This window comes from Aristolochia californica, unplaced genomic scaffold, assembly GCF_029961685.1.
Source record: "Aristolochia californica isolate CCGP_79_NKW_82.1479 unplaced genomic scaffold, dmAriCali1.0.hap1 SCAF_7, whole genome shotgun sequence".
Lineage (NCBI taxonomy): Eukaryota > Viridiplantae > Streptophyta > Magnoliopsida > Piperales > Aristolochiaceae > Aristolochia > Aristolochia californica.
The window spans coordinates 33,447,080-33,467,088 of record NW_027182268.1 but is presented as its reverse complement, the minus strand read 5'-3'; positions in this window follow the sequence as shown (position 1 = coordinate 33,467,088).

Below are 20,009 nucleotides of genomic sequence, written 5' to 3'. Positions count from 1 at the left end.
AAACACATTTGAAAAGCAACGCTAGTTTTTTCCATTTTTACTCAATCAGATTGTTCTGATTCAGGGACTGGAAAACCACATCATGGAGATAGAGAAAAAGTTTAAGAAAAATGCTTTTGGATGACTTAATCGTATGCCCATTTTCATTTTTTCTTCGAAGTATGGATTCATATAGCAACAGTTCTGAAATGCTACCAATTTGTTCTTCTGAAAAACTTGAGTGGAGTTAGCATTAAGAGAGTACCTCAAATAATTTGAGTCTCTTCAAGAACCATGAGGAAGAGACAACCGGAGTTCAAGAAATAGTTTTTTTTTCACATGCTTGTGATCTCGCATATGCGAAATCGCACAATGTCTTCCCGCACGCAGGGGAAAAAAAATTATTTCTCCCCTAACTTAGGTCTCTTGTTTTCCACCAAGACAACATGGGGGGCAAGGGGTTCTAACGACACCGGCAAGGAGCTATCATTGGGGCTGACGACTGCGACAAAGGCAGCGCCGACAATGGAAGCGAAAGTGACGGAAGCAGTGGTGAAGGTAGCAGTTACCGAGATGACCTGGGGATAAGGGAGTCTGCGACGCAGGCGGCCACAACAACGGACAAGAGGAGTTTGACGGTGATAAGGATCGGTGATGGTAAACGAGGGGAGGAAAAAATCAAAGGCAAAGTCAAAGTCGAACTCGAAGATGACTCCCACTCCCGGCTCCAGCCTTCTGGTCCCGAGCCCTCATTAAGTTAATGAGCCGGCTTACAAGCTTGCGAACCGAACCATGGTTTGGTTGAGCTTGGCTTGTTAACTCAAACAAACCTTATTTGGATCTCGAACTCGGTTTGAGATCCAAATAAATCGAATCGAACTGAGCCAGAACCAAGCTGAGCTAGAGCCGTTCGCGAACTAACTCGGTTCAATGCCACCCCTATACAAGAGTATCATATTTTTGAGATGTATTAGCAATTCGGTAAAATTATTGACTATTAAGTTTTAATGAAATTAATTTTTTTAGGTTGTATTTTATTTGTATAATTTTAGGTTTTTTATATTGAATATTTGAATGAGTTATATTTGTGTTCTTTTTTTATTATGTTATTATTCCATTATATTTGATGAATATTTTAACAGTGAGAATTTACTCACTGTAAGAATAATAATTTTATTAATTATTTTGATATTAAAAATGTAAACATTCTCATCTATATTTTTTTTTAAATTTTTTTTCATTTTTTTATGGTTGGTTGATTAGAGTGAAGATCGTTTCCAGAGCTGAAACAAAAGAGCAAGGTGAAGAAAGAGGAAGTGCATCATTTGAGGACATGGATAAAGGATTAATTAAAAATCGAGTTTTGAATAGGTGATTGTTTGTTGCACATTATGATTATTTTTTATTGTAGTATGTTTTTCTTTCTTATTAGTTTTCGTTGATATGTTACAATTGAAAAATGTCCAGCATATGATCCATCTTTTTCAAATGACATAACACAATTGTCTTATGAAAAAAAAAGAAAAAGGGAATCTCATTTTGATCCTAATCAAGTTGATAATTTTGTTACCTCTATCTTCTTCAAGGATTCATATAGTTGTCACAAATATTAGTGATGACAAATCTTGGTTTGGATTATGGTTGACCAAGGGTCTTAGGTCCTCTATAGGTTAAACAGTATGCAATTTATGTTTCATGTCAATTGTTGTAGGTTTTCCATCTCTGCCAATAAACGATTTGTATAGTTTGCTTGGATTATGGTCGATGTTGTTAAGGGACTCTTTCTCATGGTATGTGTAAAGTAGGATGTTGTTTGAATTCTTTGGGTTGCTTATCTGAAATCATTTCTTCACAAAGAATAATTCACTAATAAATACATGTAATGGTTGCAGTAGTTTACCTATGACACAATTTATCTTCATGTGGCAGTAATGATCAATAGTTGCGTCTTCAAGCTCTATGACCAGGACACCTTTGAAAAGCATGTTTTGATTTGTAAAATTCTATGATTAGTGAATTTTTTTGGAACAAATAATTTTTGTTTGTGAAGCGTGAACTTTATGTGTATATTGATTGGGCTATTTTTATTTGTATTTTGCATATACTTTGGATGAAAGAAATCTTTGTACAACTTAATATGCTCAATTGCTTATTAGTTTTCAAAATTGTTACACATTTTTGAGATTTTGTAAAAACCTAGGTATTTTTTGTAATATCCTAAAATTTTTGGATCTTCTTAAGCTTTGCATTAAGTTCACTTTAACACAAAAATCAAATATTCAAAGAGCACACTTTTAACACAATAAAACCCTCATTTAGCACAAAACGAATATTCATGACCCTTGTATTAGATATTATTTATCAGATAATAAAATGTGTATTAAAATATGAATTTTAAAAGTTAAAAATGTGTTAATAAATTTTGAAGATTTTTTAATTACGAATATATAAATTTTATATTTTATTTCAATAAATATATGGTAATGAAACACGTACCAATAATTCAGATTTAAAAAAAAAATTAGAAAATGTTTTACTTCAATGAAGAAATGTGTTAAATATATTATAAGAAGATTTTTAATTAATTAAAATACTAATTTTACTTTTTATTATCGACAAACAAGATTTTTTTAAACTAAAAATATTTTATAATATATTTTTTAAATTATAAATATCTTAAATTTTTAACTAAATGTGTTAATTAATGAAAAATATAGTTAATTAATTAATATTCAAATTCGATATTTTATTAAAATGAATAAAATAAATGAAATATGTATTAAAAACATCTACAATTGATAATGAAAGGAGTTAATAAAATTAAAAGAATTTTTTTATTAATATATAAATATTTTATTTTATTTTGATAAAACGAAGGAAATGAAAAGTGTGTAGATACAAAAGATTTTAAAAAACTAAAATATTTTTTCTAAATTATTTTAAATTAGAAAACACCATTCAGGTTTGAAAACAAGTTGTTCAAAGATGTCTTTGTATAAGTTTTATCAAGCACTGGTGGAAAAAACAATTTGTTTATGGACCAATTAGTGGTATTCTTGTTATAAAGCTCAAAGCATCTTAAAGGGAAGTTAAAACAAAGGTCCAAAGCAACTTAGGGTCTCTCTCTCTACTCAAAACTCTACCTTTGTAGTCACTTATCCAATCCCTTGACCTTGTCCAACAAGGTAGACCGTTATATCCCTCTTATTTTTTTAATTATCTTTGGTTGAAGGATGGGGATACCAAAACTCGATTTTTCCACCCCATTTCCTTCACCAGACATCGATTTAAAAAAATTAACTCCATCCATATTATAATTTCAACCTTTTTATTGTTTTAAATGCTATTTTTATATTTTTTATATTTTTCATTATTTTATGGTTTATTTATATATGAGTTTAATGGTCTTTTTGTTGTATTTGTATTCTTTTAATGAACTATAATAATTTCCTCTGGAATTTTGCTAAGATAAAAAATTTATTAACCGAAGAAAAGTGTATCAATATTTCTTTTTTCTAATCCATTTTAGTTATGTTGTTATTTTTTTGTTCATTAAGAATATTGGATTAATTTTTTAAATATTTATTATATTTTTTAGTTTTCTATTTCTTAATATTGTTTTGTATTTTATTTTTATTTATTATTAGTACTAATTTTGAGTTTCTTTTTATAATTATAAAAAAATTATATATTGTTCTTAATTACAAATTGTGGCATTAAGAAAGATGCAAAAGGAAATGTCACTAGTGATGACAACTAATTGTATGTAGTTATTGTTCAATTCATTCCATTGTTATCTTCATTATATTTGTTTGTTGTCATGTCCACTTGATAATTATTTATTCTATTTCATATTTATATGATAAATTTGTTTTACCAATGTCATTACTATAGAGGAGAGCTATACAAGAAGCAAGATGCACCATTTATGGAATGCCCACAATAAGTGAGTACAATATTTAACTTAATTTTTTTATGATTATATAGTTGTGAATGATTTGAATCCTTTCTAGAATTATAAATTGTCATTTAGACTCTCCATATGATTTCCTAATTTACGCTTGGAAAATGGGTTGGATCTAGGTTGGAGCCCCCTACGTCTTGCTAGGTCTTCTCCAGATGAATTCATAATATGTTAGATTTCAATTCGATTTGGATTAGGCCTCGGGTTTTTTACTATGTTTAATGTATAATTTTTAACAATATAATTATGAATGATGAAGTTGCATACTAAAAACAAGTAGAAAATAAAAATAGAAAATATAGTTATTTTTATTAAATAAAAATAATAATAATAAATTATTCTAACATTTAGGGAAAATTTAGAAATGTGATTCAAAGAAAAAAAGATAAGAAAATGTAATGAAGTCATTATATTTCAAATTGCCACCATTGATCTATGATCCACTTTTGGCTTATAATCAAGTAGGATTCGTTTAAGAGTCTATGTCCTATCTAGATAAACTTGGATTTGAATTCTAACCACTTTTGATCAATATTAAACATATTAAATAAGCCAAAAACTCAACTGCATCTATTAGATCTATGTTGGGTTTGAGCATATTGCATGGCTTATTGTAATTGACTCTCTTTTTAGCTTTCGTTGTTTTCCTTTACCAACTATGAGCTTCTTCCTCAAACATCTTACTCTCCGCTTCCTTTTCTCAACTTCCAATGTACATGTCTTCTCTTCTTTTATTACTTGTTTCTTCACATGGTTTTGTTTCTCTCATGTTTGGGCACCCTTGGCCTTTTGTTTCTCCTGTCAAATTGTCATCTCTTGATCCTCCCACCAAATTGCCATTGTATTTTCTCTTCCAATTTCAATTTTAGTAGAGGTTCTACATCATCTGCTTTCATTTGTTTTAGTTCTATTCTATTTTGAACTCTGGCAATTATCTTTAGCTTCCTATGAAACCCACCCAAAAATGTTTTTACAATCTTCTAAATTGTTTCAATAGCGTTTTTAGGCATGAAGTCGCATCCAAAGGCGGGCTCTTGGATATTTGATCATGGAAACTAAGTCTTGATTTCTAGGTCCGACACAAAAACTCAAGAGATATCAAGGGAAGGAGAGAAGAGAGAAACTCTAACACTTTGGAGAGAGGGGAAAAGAAACCAAGGGAGAGAAAGAAAAGGGAAAGAGAGAGAAGTGTAAAGATGAATTTGAGCCAAGAGGAAGAAGCGTGAATGCTCTACCCATGCCTTGAGGCTATATTTATAATTGCGTGAAGATGTTTAGAATGATTACATTGCATTTAGGGCTACATGCTTTAAAAAGAAAAAGACATAAGATGACATACACCATCTTCCATAAGTATAACTTTATGCCAACTCTATGGAAGTTCTTATTTGCTAGTCATGCCACCCATACTCACGTGGGTGTCTTTAAACATTGCCCCTCAAGTTGGTATTTATAACTCCACTTTGCAAATAATCTTGGTCAAGAAACTTGTGCGGTTTAAAAGAAATTCTGAATTTGTGTAGTTTGAAAAGAAATTTTATTGCCTTTCTTTAATTCATCATCTTCTTGTTCACAGTTGAATGTCTAGAAAAGATAAAAACTTCACTAACTCATTGTAATCTGAGTATATGAGCCCCTATTTGTAATAGAGGAAAATAGTAGAATGCAATTACAATTAAATTACCCTTGTCCTAATTAGACCCAAAGTATAAAGATAAGTCCTAGCATAATTAAACAACCAAACATAAAAGAAGACTAACATAACTAAAACACCTTTTAACTGAAACTCTTTTATTAGAACTTCTTCGATAATAATTTTGGCTCTATAAGACTTCTTATTGTGAGAGTTATGTAAGACTCTTCCATATCTCCTCTTCAATACTCTCCCTCTAGCTAGAGTTTATAACTTTAACTTGAAATGAAAAGGATCTTTGGTCTTCAATTTTATTTTATTTTTTACTGAAAAAACTTATTCACAGATCCAATTCTTCATAGATGCAAGCACTTCGTCTTTTGTGCTCCCCCTTTCTTGAATATTTTGGTAACATAAAAATTACCACAACATGCGGAATACAATAATTTTTTCTTGTACCTTCTCTTCTACTTCTCCCCCTCAAACTAGAAGGTATCAATGCAATCCAAGTTTGAAACAAACACATTACTGTATTTATTATCTCCTCTATTACTGTGTCCCGAGGATAAGAACTCAATTTGACACAGACTTTCAAAAAATAAGATGGGTAATGTATGTATTACAAAGTTAGAAACAATCTCATAAATATTTCAAACAACAATAGGATAATAATCACTAAAAAGGATAACGCATGTCACTCAAAGGACGACAATAAAAACCCACTTAAGGGAACTCATTAAAAAGTCTCAATGAACTTAAAACACCAGTATGTATATAAAAAGAGAAACCAACCGAAGCAACTCACAAGAGGTTGGCCCAAAGGGTATGCGAGAGTACAAAAATGATGGTAAGAGAGAGGTAACTGATAAAAAGGGAAATGCAATGAAGGAAAAATAACCTCATCGATAATAAGAAAGAGACTATAATGATTAAAAAAATGACTTAACAAATTTGAATAAGTATGACCTCAAGATATTTTAATGAGGGTGAACAAAATTGAGCCAGTCAAAGTGCATTCTTAAAACACTATTATGTATCTCAAGACCTTCTGAAGTTTGCATTACAGTTCCATTCATGTAACAAGCTTACACTATTTCAAGATCACTTATTTCATCATCAAAGTGAGGGAAAAAACACTTAAAATGCAAACCAATGTCATAAGGCATTAAAACTAATAAAATAATTTGCAAGGTTGTAGATATAGATGATAAGGAACACGAAAGAGAAAATATATTACCTGATCTATAGTAGGATTGACAACAAACTTGTCATCAATCCTACCAATACATACTACCCCTATCTACCCATCCCATGGGATATTTAAAACCATTAAAGGAATTGAGCTTGCATCTGCTGCTAATACTCCAGGGATACATTCTCCATCAAAATGAGCAATACATATTTTTGCCTATATTTAGAGTTATATAAAAAAAGGGAGAAAAAGACAAATCTCCTAACAATTCTATGGAAAACGTAGCTTGGTGACATAACGATACCTTGACATCATAATAAAACCCAGGAAGAAATAGAGGTCGAGTAGATCTATCAATTAGTGTGTTAAGAAATAATTCATGCTCGGATCTTGAATAATTAGGTTGAATTTTACATTCCTCTAAATAAGTTACCTATGACAAATGAAATGAATCAGACAATGCAACAGGATTACTGCAGCGAAAATAATTCATGAATTAGCACTAACATCTATTATGAAATCACCATTCAATCACAAAATTGCAAAATTTTAATGTAAGAATATGCTCCTCTATAACTAACGCTCTTTGAAACTTATTACTTTGAATTGAACGGACGTATTGCTATTCTGTTATGTGGAATTTGAAACTTGAGTGTTTCTTACATGAACGTAGCGTAAATTTTCTTCCTCATTGAAAACAATTTGACACTAATTTGGATTTCTGTTGAAAACAATATAGATCCGAGACAATGACAACCTTTTTGGTCTCGAACCGAGCTTAACAGCAAATAGAGATGATGATTCTTCATAAGCAAGCAAAAGCCATCTAAAAGAAGAAAAAATGAAGACAAAGAATACCTCAAGGAGGTGTATGAGAAAGAGGAATTGAGCTACAAGTATCACGATCTAGGAAAAAGAACAAAGCAAATGTGAGTGCCATCAACTGGGTTCAAACTAGACATACATAAGACTAAACTTCATTCAACTAGTTTTTTTAACTAGCCATATAATTTTAAAACATTTTTTTTTAAAAGGAGTTTTATATGTATGTTATATTATGTTTTCTAATTTATAATAATCTTTAAAAAGTATACTTTTTTAATGGGTTAAACAAGTTATTAATAAACATGTATCCTTATGCTACAAAAGGATTGTAAAATTAGGTTGAAAATTGACCTATCACTAGGATAGAGTGAGAAGTGTTATGAGCAAAGGTTGAAAAATCAAATCCACCACGAGACAAAATTGCAGAAAAAAGTTGGTTTTTCTCTAAAGGGAATTTTACTTTATAAGCCTTTTTTTTAATAAATAATAGCATAAATAACCAAGTTTTAAAGTTAATATAAACAATTCCCAACTTTGATCGGTCAGCTACATATGTGTACAATCAAAGGAGACACGTAAGCTTTGATCGCTTATGTGTGCCACATCAATACTCGATGAGTCTAACGACATGTCACCCAACAGGTCAACTTAATGAACTAGCAAGAAGTGTTCCTTGTTATCAAACTTGGTTTTCCGCTTACACTTCTAAAAAGGTTGTATTTGACCACTAGACTATTGTCCTAAACACAAAGATTAACAATTTTGGCAGAAGACCATTCAGGTTTAAAAACAAGTTGTACAAAGATGTCTTTGTATCAGTTTTATGGAGGATTGATAAAAAATAATTTATTTATGGACCAACTAGTGGTATTTATGGCTCAAAGCCTCTGAAAGGGAAGTTAAAACAATGTTCCAAACCAACTTAGGGCCTCTCTCTACTCAAAACTCTACCTTTGCAGTCACTTATCCAATCCCTTGAGCTCCTCCAACAAGGTAAATGCTTATCTCCCTCTTATTTCATTAATTATCTTTGGTTGGAGGATGGGGATACCAAAACCCGATTTTTCCACCCCATTGCCTTCACCAAACACTGATTTAACAAAATTAACTCCATCCATATTATAATTTCAACTTTTTTATTGTTTTATTTTTTTTTATATTTTTCATTAGTTTATGATTTATTTATATATGAATTTAATGGTCTTTTAGTTGTATTTTTATTCTTTTAATGAACTATAATAATTTCCTTTGGCATTTTTCTAAGATAAAAAATTTATTAACCGAAGAAAAGTGTATCAATATTTATTTTTTCTAATCCATTTTAGTTATGTTGTTAGTTTTTTGTTCATTTAGATTATTGGATTAAATTCTTAAATATTTATTATATTTTATAGTTTTCTATTTCTTGATATTGATTCGTGTTATATTTTTATTTTATTATTAGTACTAATTTTGAGTTCCTTTTTATAATTAAAAAAAACTATATTGTACTTAATTACAAATTGTGGCATTAAGAAAGATGCAAAAGGAAATATCACTAATGATGACAACTAATTGTATGTAGTTTTTGTTCAAGTCTTTCCATGATTATCTTCATTATATTTGTTTGGCTGTTATGTCCACTTGATAATTATTTATTCTATTTCATATTTATATGATAAATCTGTTTTATAACCAATGTAATTACTATAGATGATAGCTATACAAGAAGCAAGATGCACCATTTATGGAAAGCCCACAATAAGTGAGTTCAACATTTAACTTAATTATTTTATGATTATATAGTGGTGAATGATTTTAATCCTTTATAGAATTATAGATTGTCATTTAGACTCTCCATATGATTTTTGTAATTTACGCTTGGAATTGGGTTAGATCTAGGTTGAAGCCCCCTGTGTCTTGCTAGGTCTTGTCCAAATGAATTCATAATATGTTGGATTTCAATTCGATTTGGATCAGGCCTCTGGTTTTATACTACCTTGTTTAATTAATAATTTACAGAATAATTTTTAATAATATAATTATGAATGATGAAGTTGCGTACTAAAAACAAGTAGAAAATAATAATAATAATATAGTTCTTTTTATCAATAAAAATGTACTAAATTATTCTAACATTTAGAGAAAAATGGAAATGTGATTCCAGAAAAAAAGATAAAAAAATGTAATGAAGTCATTATATTTCAAATTACCACCATTGATCTATGATCCACTTTTGGCTTATAATCGGGTTGGATTCCATTAGATTCTACGTCCGAACTAGATAACCTTTTAACTGGTCAGATTTAAATTCTAACCCTTTTTGGTCATTGTTAAACATATTAAATATTCCAAAAACTCAACTACATCTGTTAGATCTAGGTTGGGTTTGAGCATATTGCAAGGCTTAGTGTAATTTTCGTTGTTTTCTTTCACCAACGATGAGCTTCCTCCTCAAACATCTTCCTCTCCACTTCCTATTCCCAACTTCCAACTTTCACGGCTTCTCATCTTTAATTACTTGTTTCTTCACACAGTTTTGTTTCTCTCTTAATGCATCTCTCTGGTTTGGGCAGTCTTTGCCTTTTGATTCTCTTGTCAAAATTGTCATCTCTCTCACCAAATTTTCATTGCTTTTTCTCCTCTACTCATTCCTTTTCCTTCTTGTTGTTGTTGGATATCTCATATGTACACATCCTCTCTTTGTTTCCCAAACCTCTAGTTCCAATTACAATTTCAGCAGAGGTTCTACATAATATGCTTTCATTTTTTTTTTTTGTTCAACTCTTTTTTGAACTCTAGCAATTATCTTTTGCTTCTTACGAAACCCACCCAAAATATGTTTACTCTCTTCTAAACAGTTTCAATATCATTTTTGGGCATGAACTCGCATCCAAAGGAGGGATCCTGAATATTTGATCATGGAAAATAAGTGTTGATTTCTAGGGCCAACACATAAACCCGAGAGATCTCAAGGGAAGGAGAGAAGAGAGAAACTCTAACACTTGGGAGAGAGAAGAGAAGAAACAGAGGGAGAGAAAGAAGATGTAAAGAGAGAAATGCATAAAGACGAATTTGAACCAAGAGGAAGAGGCTTGAATGCTCTACCCTATGCCTTGAAGCTATATTTATAATTGTGTGAAAGTGTTTAGAATGACTACAATGTCTTTAGGGCTACATGCTTCAAAGGAAAAAAGACATAAGATGATAGGCATTAGCTTGCATAATTACAACTCTATGCCATCTCTATGGAAGTTCTCCTTAATTGCTAGCCATGCCACCCCTACACACTTGGGTGTCTTTTAACATTGCCCCTCAAGCTGGTATTTGTAACTCCACTTTGCAAACAACCAATGTCATTACTATAGAGGAGAGATATACAAGAAGCAAGATGCTCCATTTATGGAATGCCCACAATAAGTGAGTACAATATTTAACTTAATTTTTTTAGGATTATATAGTTGTGAATGATTTGAATCCTTTCTAGCATTATAGATTGTCATTTAGATTTTCCATATGATTTTCGTAATTTACGCTTGGAATTGGGTTGGATTGAGGTTGAAGCCACCAATGTCTTGTCCAGATGAATTCATAATATGTTGGATTTCAATTCGATTTGGATCAGGCCATGAGTTTTATACTACTTTGTTTAATTAATATTTTAATGTATAATTTTTAACAATATATTTATGAATGATAAGTCGTATACTAAAAACAAGACGAAAATAAAAATAAAAATTTATTTATCTTTATTAATAAAAATATAATAAATTGTTGTAACATTTAGGGGAAAATTTAGAAATGTGATTCCAAGAAAAAAGGATAAAATAAAAATGTAATGAGTCATTATATTTCAAATTACCACCATTGATCTATGATCCACTTTTGGCTTATAATCAGGTTGGATTCGTTTAAGAGTTTATGTCCTACTAGATAAACTTTTAACTGGTTGGATTTGAATTCTAACCCCTTTTGGTCAATGTTAAACATATTAAATATGCAAAAAACTCAATTGCATCTGTTAGATCTAGGTTGGGTTTGACCATATTGCAAGGCTTATTGTAATTGACTCTACTTTTAGCTTTCATTGTTTTCTGTTACCAACGATGAGCTTCTTCCTCAAACATCTTACTCTCCACTTTCTTTTCTCAACTTTCAATGCACATGACTTCTCTTCTTTTATTACTTGTTTCTTCACACGGTTTTGTTTCTCTCATAATGCATCTCTCTAGTTTGGGCACTCTTGGCCTTTTGATTCTCTTGTCAAATTGTCATTACTTGATGCTCCCACCAAATTGTCATTTTATTTTCTTTTCCAATTACAATTTTAGTAGAGGTTCTACATCATCTGCTTTCATTTGTTTTAGTTCTACTCTATTTTGAACTCTGGAAATTATCGTTAGCTTCCTACGAAACCCACCCAAAATGTTTTTACTCTCTTCTAAATTGTTTCAATAACGTTTTTGGGCATGAAGTCGCATCCAAAGGTGGGCTCCTGAATATTTGATAATGGAAACTAAGTCTTGATTTCTAGAGCCGACAAAGAAACCCAAGAGATGTCAAGGGAAGGAGAGAAAGAATAGGGAAAAAGAGAGATGTGTAAAGACGAATTTGAGCCAAGAGGAAGAAGCGTGAACGTTCTACCCCATGGCTTGAGGCTATATTTATAATTGTGTGAAGGTGTTAAGAATGATTACAATGCATTTAGGCTACATGCTCCAAAAAGAAAAATATATAAGATGACATACACCATCTTCCATAATTATAACTTTATGTCATCTCTATGGAAGTTCATATTTGCTAGTCATGCCACCCCGACATACGTGGGTGTCTTTTAACACTCCCCCTCAAGATGGTGTTTATACCTCCACTTTGAAAATAATCTTGGTCAAGAAACTTGTGTGCTTTGAAAAGAAATTTTATTGTCTTTGATTTTATTCACAGTTGAATTTCTAGAAAAGATAAAAACTCCACTAACTCATTGTAATCTGAGTATATGAGCCCCTATTTATAAAAGAGGAAAGTAGTAGAGTCCAATTACAATTAAACTACCCTTGTCCTAATTAGACCCAAAGTATAACACTTAAAGATAAGTCCTAGCATAATTCAATAACCAAACATAAAAAGAAGACTAACATAACTAAAACACCTTTTAACTAAAACTCTTTTATTAGACCTCCTTCCATAGTAATTTTGGCTCTATAAGACTTCTTATTGTGAGAGTTATGTAAGACTCTTCCATATCTCCTCTTCAATACGAGCCTCGAGCTAGAGTTTATAACTTTAGCTTGCAATGAAAAAGATCCTTAGTCTTCAATTTTATTTTATTGAAAAAATTCTTCACATATGCAATTCTTCAGAGATGCAAATACTGCATCTTTTGTGCTCCCCCTTTCTTGAATATTTTGGTCACATAAAAATTACCACAACATGTGGAATAAAATACTTCTTTCTTATACCTTCTCTTCTACTTCTCTCCCTCAAAGTAGAAGGTATCAATGTAATCCAAGTTTGAAACAAACACACAATTGTATTTATTATCTCCTCTATTAAGGTGTCCCGAGGATAAGAATTCAATTCAACACAAACTTTCAAAAAATAAGATGGGTAATATTGTCAGAGTGGTTATGTCCACTCTTGTAGGCGGTAGCATTCAGCACCAAATAGATCGATCTATTAGGTTGTATTGGCTAGCCATTGTCATGGTATCAGAGCCCATTCTTGACCCACCCCGCCCATTATTGACCGCCTCTCACGGGATTCGAACGCGGTATGTGGCGTGCCCAGCTCTGATACCATGACAGCGGCTAGCCAATACAACCCAACAGACCGATCTATTAGGTGCGGAAAGCTACCGCCTAGAAGAGTGGACGGAACCACTCTGACACCCACCCCGCCTATTCTTGACCGCCTCTCACGGGATTCGAACGCGGTATGTGGCGTGCCCAGCTCTGATACCATGACAGCGGCTAGCCAATACAACCCAACAAACCGATCTGTTAGGTGCGGAAAGCTACCGCCTACAAGAGTGGACAGAACCACTCTGACAAATGTATATATAACAAAGTTAAAAACAACCTCATAAATATTTCAATCAATAGTAGAATAATAATAACTAAAAAGAATAACGTCTGTCACTCAAAGGACAACGATAAAAAACCACTTAAGGGGATCTCATTAAAAAGTCTCAATGAACTTAAAACACCAGTATGTATATAAAAAGAGAAACTAACCGAAGCAACGCACAAGAGGTTGGCCCAGAGGGGTATGCGAGAGTAAAAAAAGGATGATATGAGAGAGGTAATCGATAAAAAGGGGAATGTAATGGAGGAAAAATAGCCTTCTCAATAATAAGAAAGGCTATAATGATTAAAAAAAAATGACTTAGCAAATTTGACTAAGTATGACATCAAGATATTTTCATGAGGGTGAACAAAATAGAGACAATCAGAGTGCATTCTTAAAACACTATCATGTATCTCAAGACCTCCCAAAGTTATCATTATAGTTCCATTCATGTAACAAGCTTACACTATTTCAAGATCACTTATTTCATCCCGTCAAAGTGAGGGGAAAAAACACTTAAAATGCAAAACAATGTTCATAAGGCAATACAACTAATAAAATAATTTGCAAGTTATAGACATAGATGATAAGGAACACAAAAGAGAAAATAATATTACCTGATCTATAGTAGGATTGACAACAAACTTGTCATCAATCCTACCAATACATACTACCCCTATCTACCCTTCCCAAGGGATATTTAAAAAAAGTAAAGGAATTGAGCTTGCATCGGCTGCTAATACTCCAGGGATACATTCTCCATCAAAATGAGCAATACATATTTTTTTCTATTTAGAGTTATATAAAAGAGAGAGAGAGAGAGAAGAGAGAGAGAGAGAGAGAGAGAGAGAGAGAGAGAGAGAGAGAGAGAGACAAATCTCCTAACAATTCTATCGAAAACGTTAGCTTGGTGACATATCAATACCTTGACATCATAATAAAACCCAGGAAGAAATAGAGGTCGAGTAGATCTATCAATTAGTGTGTTAAGAAATAATTCATGCTCGGATCTTGAATAGTTAGGTTGAATTTTAAATTCCTCTAAATAAGTTACCTATGACAAATGAAATGAATCAAACAATGCAACAGGATTACAGCAGCGAAAATAATTCATGAATTAGCACTAAAATTTATTTTGAAATCACCATTAAATCACAAAATTGAAAAATGTTAATGTAAGAATATGCTCCACTATAACTAACGCACTTTGAAACTTATTACTTTGAATTCAACATATTACAATTCAGTTATGTGGAACTTGAAACTTGAGTGTTTCCTACATGAACGTAGAGTCAATTTTCTTCCTCGTTGAAAACAATTTGACATTGATTTGGACTTCTGTTGAAAACAATACAGATCCAAGATGATGACAACCTTTTTGGTCTCAAACTGAGCTTAACAGGAAATAGAGATGATGGTTCTTCTTAAGAAAGCAAACGGCATCTAAAAGAAGAAAAATTGAAGACAAAGAAAACCTCAAAGAGGTGTATGAGAAAGAGGAATTGAGCTATAAGTATAACGATCTAGGAAAAAGAACAAAGCGAATGTGAGTGCCATCAATCGGGTTCAAACTAGACATACATTAGACTAAACTTAGATTGGAACACTAGACTAAACTTCGTACAACTAGTTTTTTAACTGGCCATATATTTTTAAAACATTTTTTAAAAGGAGTTTTATATGTATGTTATATTATGTTTTCTAATTTTTAATAATCTTTAAAAAATATAATTTAATTTTTTTTTAATAAACATGTATCCTTATTCAATAGGTTGAAAATTGACCCTATCATGAGGATAGAGTGAGAAGTGTTATGAGCATAGGTTGAAAAATCAAACCACCACGAGACAAAATTGTAGACCAAAGTTGGTTTTTCTCTAAAGGGAATTTTACTATATTACCCATTTTTTAATAAATAATAGCATAAATAACCAACTTTTAAACCTAATATAAAAAATTCCAACTTCGATCAATCAACTATATATGTGTATAGTCAAAGGTGACACGTAAGCTTTGACCGTTTATGTGTGCCACATCAACACCCGATGAGTCTAACAACATGTCACCCAACACGTCATCAAACTACCATGTCATCATCCATGTAGGATGTCTGTCATCATAACACGTCATCACACGCCACATAAGCCATCCATGTTAGCTTACCTTTTTTCTCCCATTGTGTTTTCATTATCGATTTGAAGTAATTTTTTAATTATAAACATTTTAAAACATTAACTTTTGGTTTTAAAAGCATACACATTCAGTTCATTACCTTCATTTAAATATAAAATAATTATTATTATTAAATATTAAAAATATTTTTAATGTAATTAATACCTTACAATATCGCTTTAAGATTTTATTTAATATAATACTATTTTTTTAAAAATCTTTTTAGTTTATAAAATTTTTATTTGTTGGTACATATTTTACTACCTTCTTTTTTATAATAACAAATTATAAAATTAGTAAATTAATTAGTAATTCCATTAGTGCATGTTATTTTGTAAAACTACTTTGTAGGAGAAGCTGCATAGGAGTCTAAGAATGAAATAGAGAAGCTTCACCCTCGTCATTTATTTTAAGAAAACAATTCTTCATGTCAATTTGAAGTACTAAATTCATAAAGGATGGTAGTGGAAATAAATGATAGGGAGAGGCAATTAGGTAAAATGGGGTGGAGGTGAGATTTAATAAAAGGTGGAGCATCGGGTAGTTTCTGGAAATTTCCAGAAAGAAAAGAAAGAAAGGACAAGGGTGCTCGGTGAAGTAAAGAAGAAGAAGATGAAAAGAAAAGAAGAAGCGGAGGTTACTACACTCATGCGTTTTTCCCTCCTCTTGCTTCTAGTTTCCTATCTGGTCATGTCCTCCTCAAGTTCTTCGGAACTTTTGTTGTTAGACTCTCGTTGAAGAAGGAATTTTTATTTCTGAGTTAGGAGGAGGTTAGAGAGATTGGAACTCGATGCCTTTCACCTAATACCGCTGAATGATGATTTTGTTGTTTAAGATATTTTTTTTAGAGGATCCGCAAGTATAGAAAATCTTCAAGTATTTCATTGGATTTTTTTTGAATCTCTTTCACAATGTTAGAGACTCAAACGAGTGGAGAGCCGTTGAGCTCTGTTGACGGGGAGGCTCTGTCGAGAAGACGAGTAAAATGTATTCCAAACAGTATATTCAAAATTTCGTATGGGTTACAGGTTACAATGGGGGTTTTATACAAGAGAAGGGTAAAACAGTAATTTTAAAAATTTACATAATAATAAATATTCAAATGATAAAATACATTCTAATACTCCCCCTCAAGGTGGCTTATAAATGTCTTTGACAGCCATCTTGGATAACAAAGAAAAAAGTTGGGTAGAAGGAAGAGGTTTAGTGAACATGTCAGCTAACTGGTACTGAGAACGAATGGGAAGTAATTTGAGGACGCCCGAAGTAACCTGTTCACGAAAAAAATGACAATCGATCTCAATATGTTTTGTACGCTCATGAAAGGTGGGGTTAGAAGCAATATGGATCGTTGCTTGATTGTCGCAGTATAACAGCGCAGGAGAGGCAACCTGAACCTGAAAATCTTGAAGAAGTTGTTGTAACCAGATAAGTTCACTAGCGGTAGAAGAAAGGGCGCGATATTCAGCCTCTGCAGAGGAGCGAGAGATGGTGGTTTGCTTTTTAGCCTTCCAAGAGACTAAGGAATCACCAATAAATATGCAAAAACCGGTAGTAGATCGGCGAGAATCAGGACAGGAGCCCCAATCAGCATCAGAAAAAGCTTTTAAAAGAACTGGAGCACAAGCATTAGAGTAAGCACACATCGTCAAGGAAGAAGTAGAGGAAAACAGCAACCCTTGACCAGGACTGTTCTTGAGGTAACGAAGCAGGTGATGCACTGCTTTGAGATGAGGAAGACGAGGTTGGGACACGAATTGAGAGAGCTTGTGAACAGCAAAAGTAATATCAGGGCTAGATAAAGTAAGGTAAAGAAGTTTCCCAACAAGCCGCCTATAGTGAGTTATATCAGGAAGGAGGTCACCTTCAGTGGCAGTTAGACGAAGCTTGGGATCCATTGGAACAGAAGTTGGTTTACAAGCCAAGTAACCTGTGTCTTCAAGTAATTGTAAGGTGTAATGGCGTTGGGAAAGCACTATACCTGGCTTGGAACGAGCAATCTCAAGACCAAGGAAGTGTTTAAGACAACCAAGATCCTTGAGCTTAAAATGAGTATGCAGAAAGTTTGTGAGCTCAGTAATAATGTGAGAGGAAGGACCAGTAAGGATGATATCATCCACATAAACCAATAGTGTGACGAAGGAGGGACCATGACCTTTTGTAAAAAGAGAGTAATCGGATTTCGATTGAAGAAAACCAAAAGTGACTAAAACCTGAGAAAATTTGGAATACCATTGGCGTGAAGCCTATTTGAGACCATAAAGGGACTTGTGAAGCTTGCAAACTAGTTTGGTGTGAGACGAAGTGGGCTCCCCCTGTCGAGGGAAGCCAAGGGGGAGATCCATATAGATTTCTTCAAAAAGATCACCATATAAAAAGGCGTTGTTGACATCAAGCTGAGCGAGATGCCAACTATGCGAGGCAGCAAGAGCAAGAAGAACCTTCACAGTGACCAATTTGGCCACGGGAGAGAAAGTGTCAACAAAATCCAAACCTTCCTGTTGGGTATAGCCTTTAGCTACCAAACGAGCCTTATATCGGTCCAAGGAACCATCAGATTTAAACTTGATTTTATAAACCCATTTGCAGCCAATGGTATGTTTATCAGGAGGCAAAGGAGTGACGGTCCAAGTGTTGTTTGCTACCAGAGCATCTAACTCGTCACGCATAGCCAACCTCCATTCAGGACACTTCACTGCTTGGTGATAGTATTGAGGTTCAACCTGAGAAGATAGACTGAGGGCAAAATGTCGGTGCGAAGCAGAAAGAGCATGGTAAGAAATGGAGTTAGAGAGTGGATAAGGTGAAGAGGGTGAAGGAGATGGAGGGGAACCAACAAGTAAATTGCAATGATAATCCTGCAAGTAATGAGGGGTATGAGTTTGCCAAGTAGATTTTTGAATAAGAGCACCAGCGGATGAGGAAGGAACAAGTGTGGGAAGAGTATGAGGTGGAAGATCATCAACTGAAGCACCAAAAATAACTGGTGAATCATAAATAGGGGAAGAATCAAGTGCGGGAAGAGGATGAGCGTGAATGGAGGAGTGAGGCAGAACCAAATCAGGAAAAGGATCAATAACTTGATTTGAACCTGTAATAGTATGAAAAGGAAAAACATCCTCATGGAACACGGTATCTCGTGAAAGAAAAACCTGTTTTGTCTCCACATCATAGAATTTTTAACCTTTCACACCAGCCGGATAACCAAGAAACACACAAACTCGAGCACGAGGGTGAAACTTGGTGCGATGAGCAGCTAAGGTGGAAACGAAAGCTAAACAACCAAAGACTCGAAAGAGAGAATAATCAGGAGATGAGTTGTAGAGCAAATGAAAAGGTGTGTTGTGTTGCAAGAGAGGAGAAGGAGTTCTATTAATCAAGAAGGCCACAGTAAGAATACATTCTGTCCAAAAAGGGACGAAAATGCGGGATTGAAAGAACAATGACCGAGCCACATTCAAAAGGTGTTGATGTTTTCTTTCAACAACCGAGTTTTGCTGAGGCCGTTCAACACATGAAAATTGGTGCAACACACCTTGAGCTTGAAAAAATTCAATAAAAGATAACTCTGGTGCATTATCAGACCGAAAAACTTTAATTTTGGCATTAAACTGCGTAGAAACCATGTTAAAAAAATGCGGTATCACAGAAACAACATCAGATTTAGTCTTCAATAGATAAATCCAAGTAAATCTAGTACAATCATCAACAAGAGTTAAGAAAAAACGATGACCAGTATAAGAAACAGTTTGATATGGTCCCCAAATATCACAGTGCACAAGATCAAAAGGAAATTTTGACAAATGATTATGAGATTCAAAAGAGAGCCTGCGTTGTTTAGCAAGAGGACAAATATAACAAGGATCTGATTTATGTAATCTAGTTACATCACAGTTTAAACGATCTTTCAAGAAAGCAAGTCTCTTGAAAGAAATGTGTCCTAGCCTATTATGCCAAACATGGGCAGAAGCATTGTTTACAAAAGCATGAGAAACAGAATTCAAACTTGGAGTGCGGAGGACATAGAAATCTTGGACTTTGTCACCCTTGCCAATCGTCCTCTGGGTGGATAGATCCTAGAGAATAAAAAAATCAGGAAGGAAACTTACTGTAAGGCCAGAGTCAGTAACTAAAGCACTAACAGAGATCAAGTTGAATTTGAATTGAGGAACGAACAACACGCCTTTAAGCACAATGTG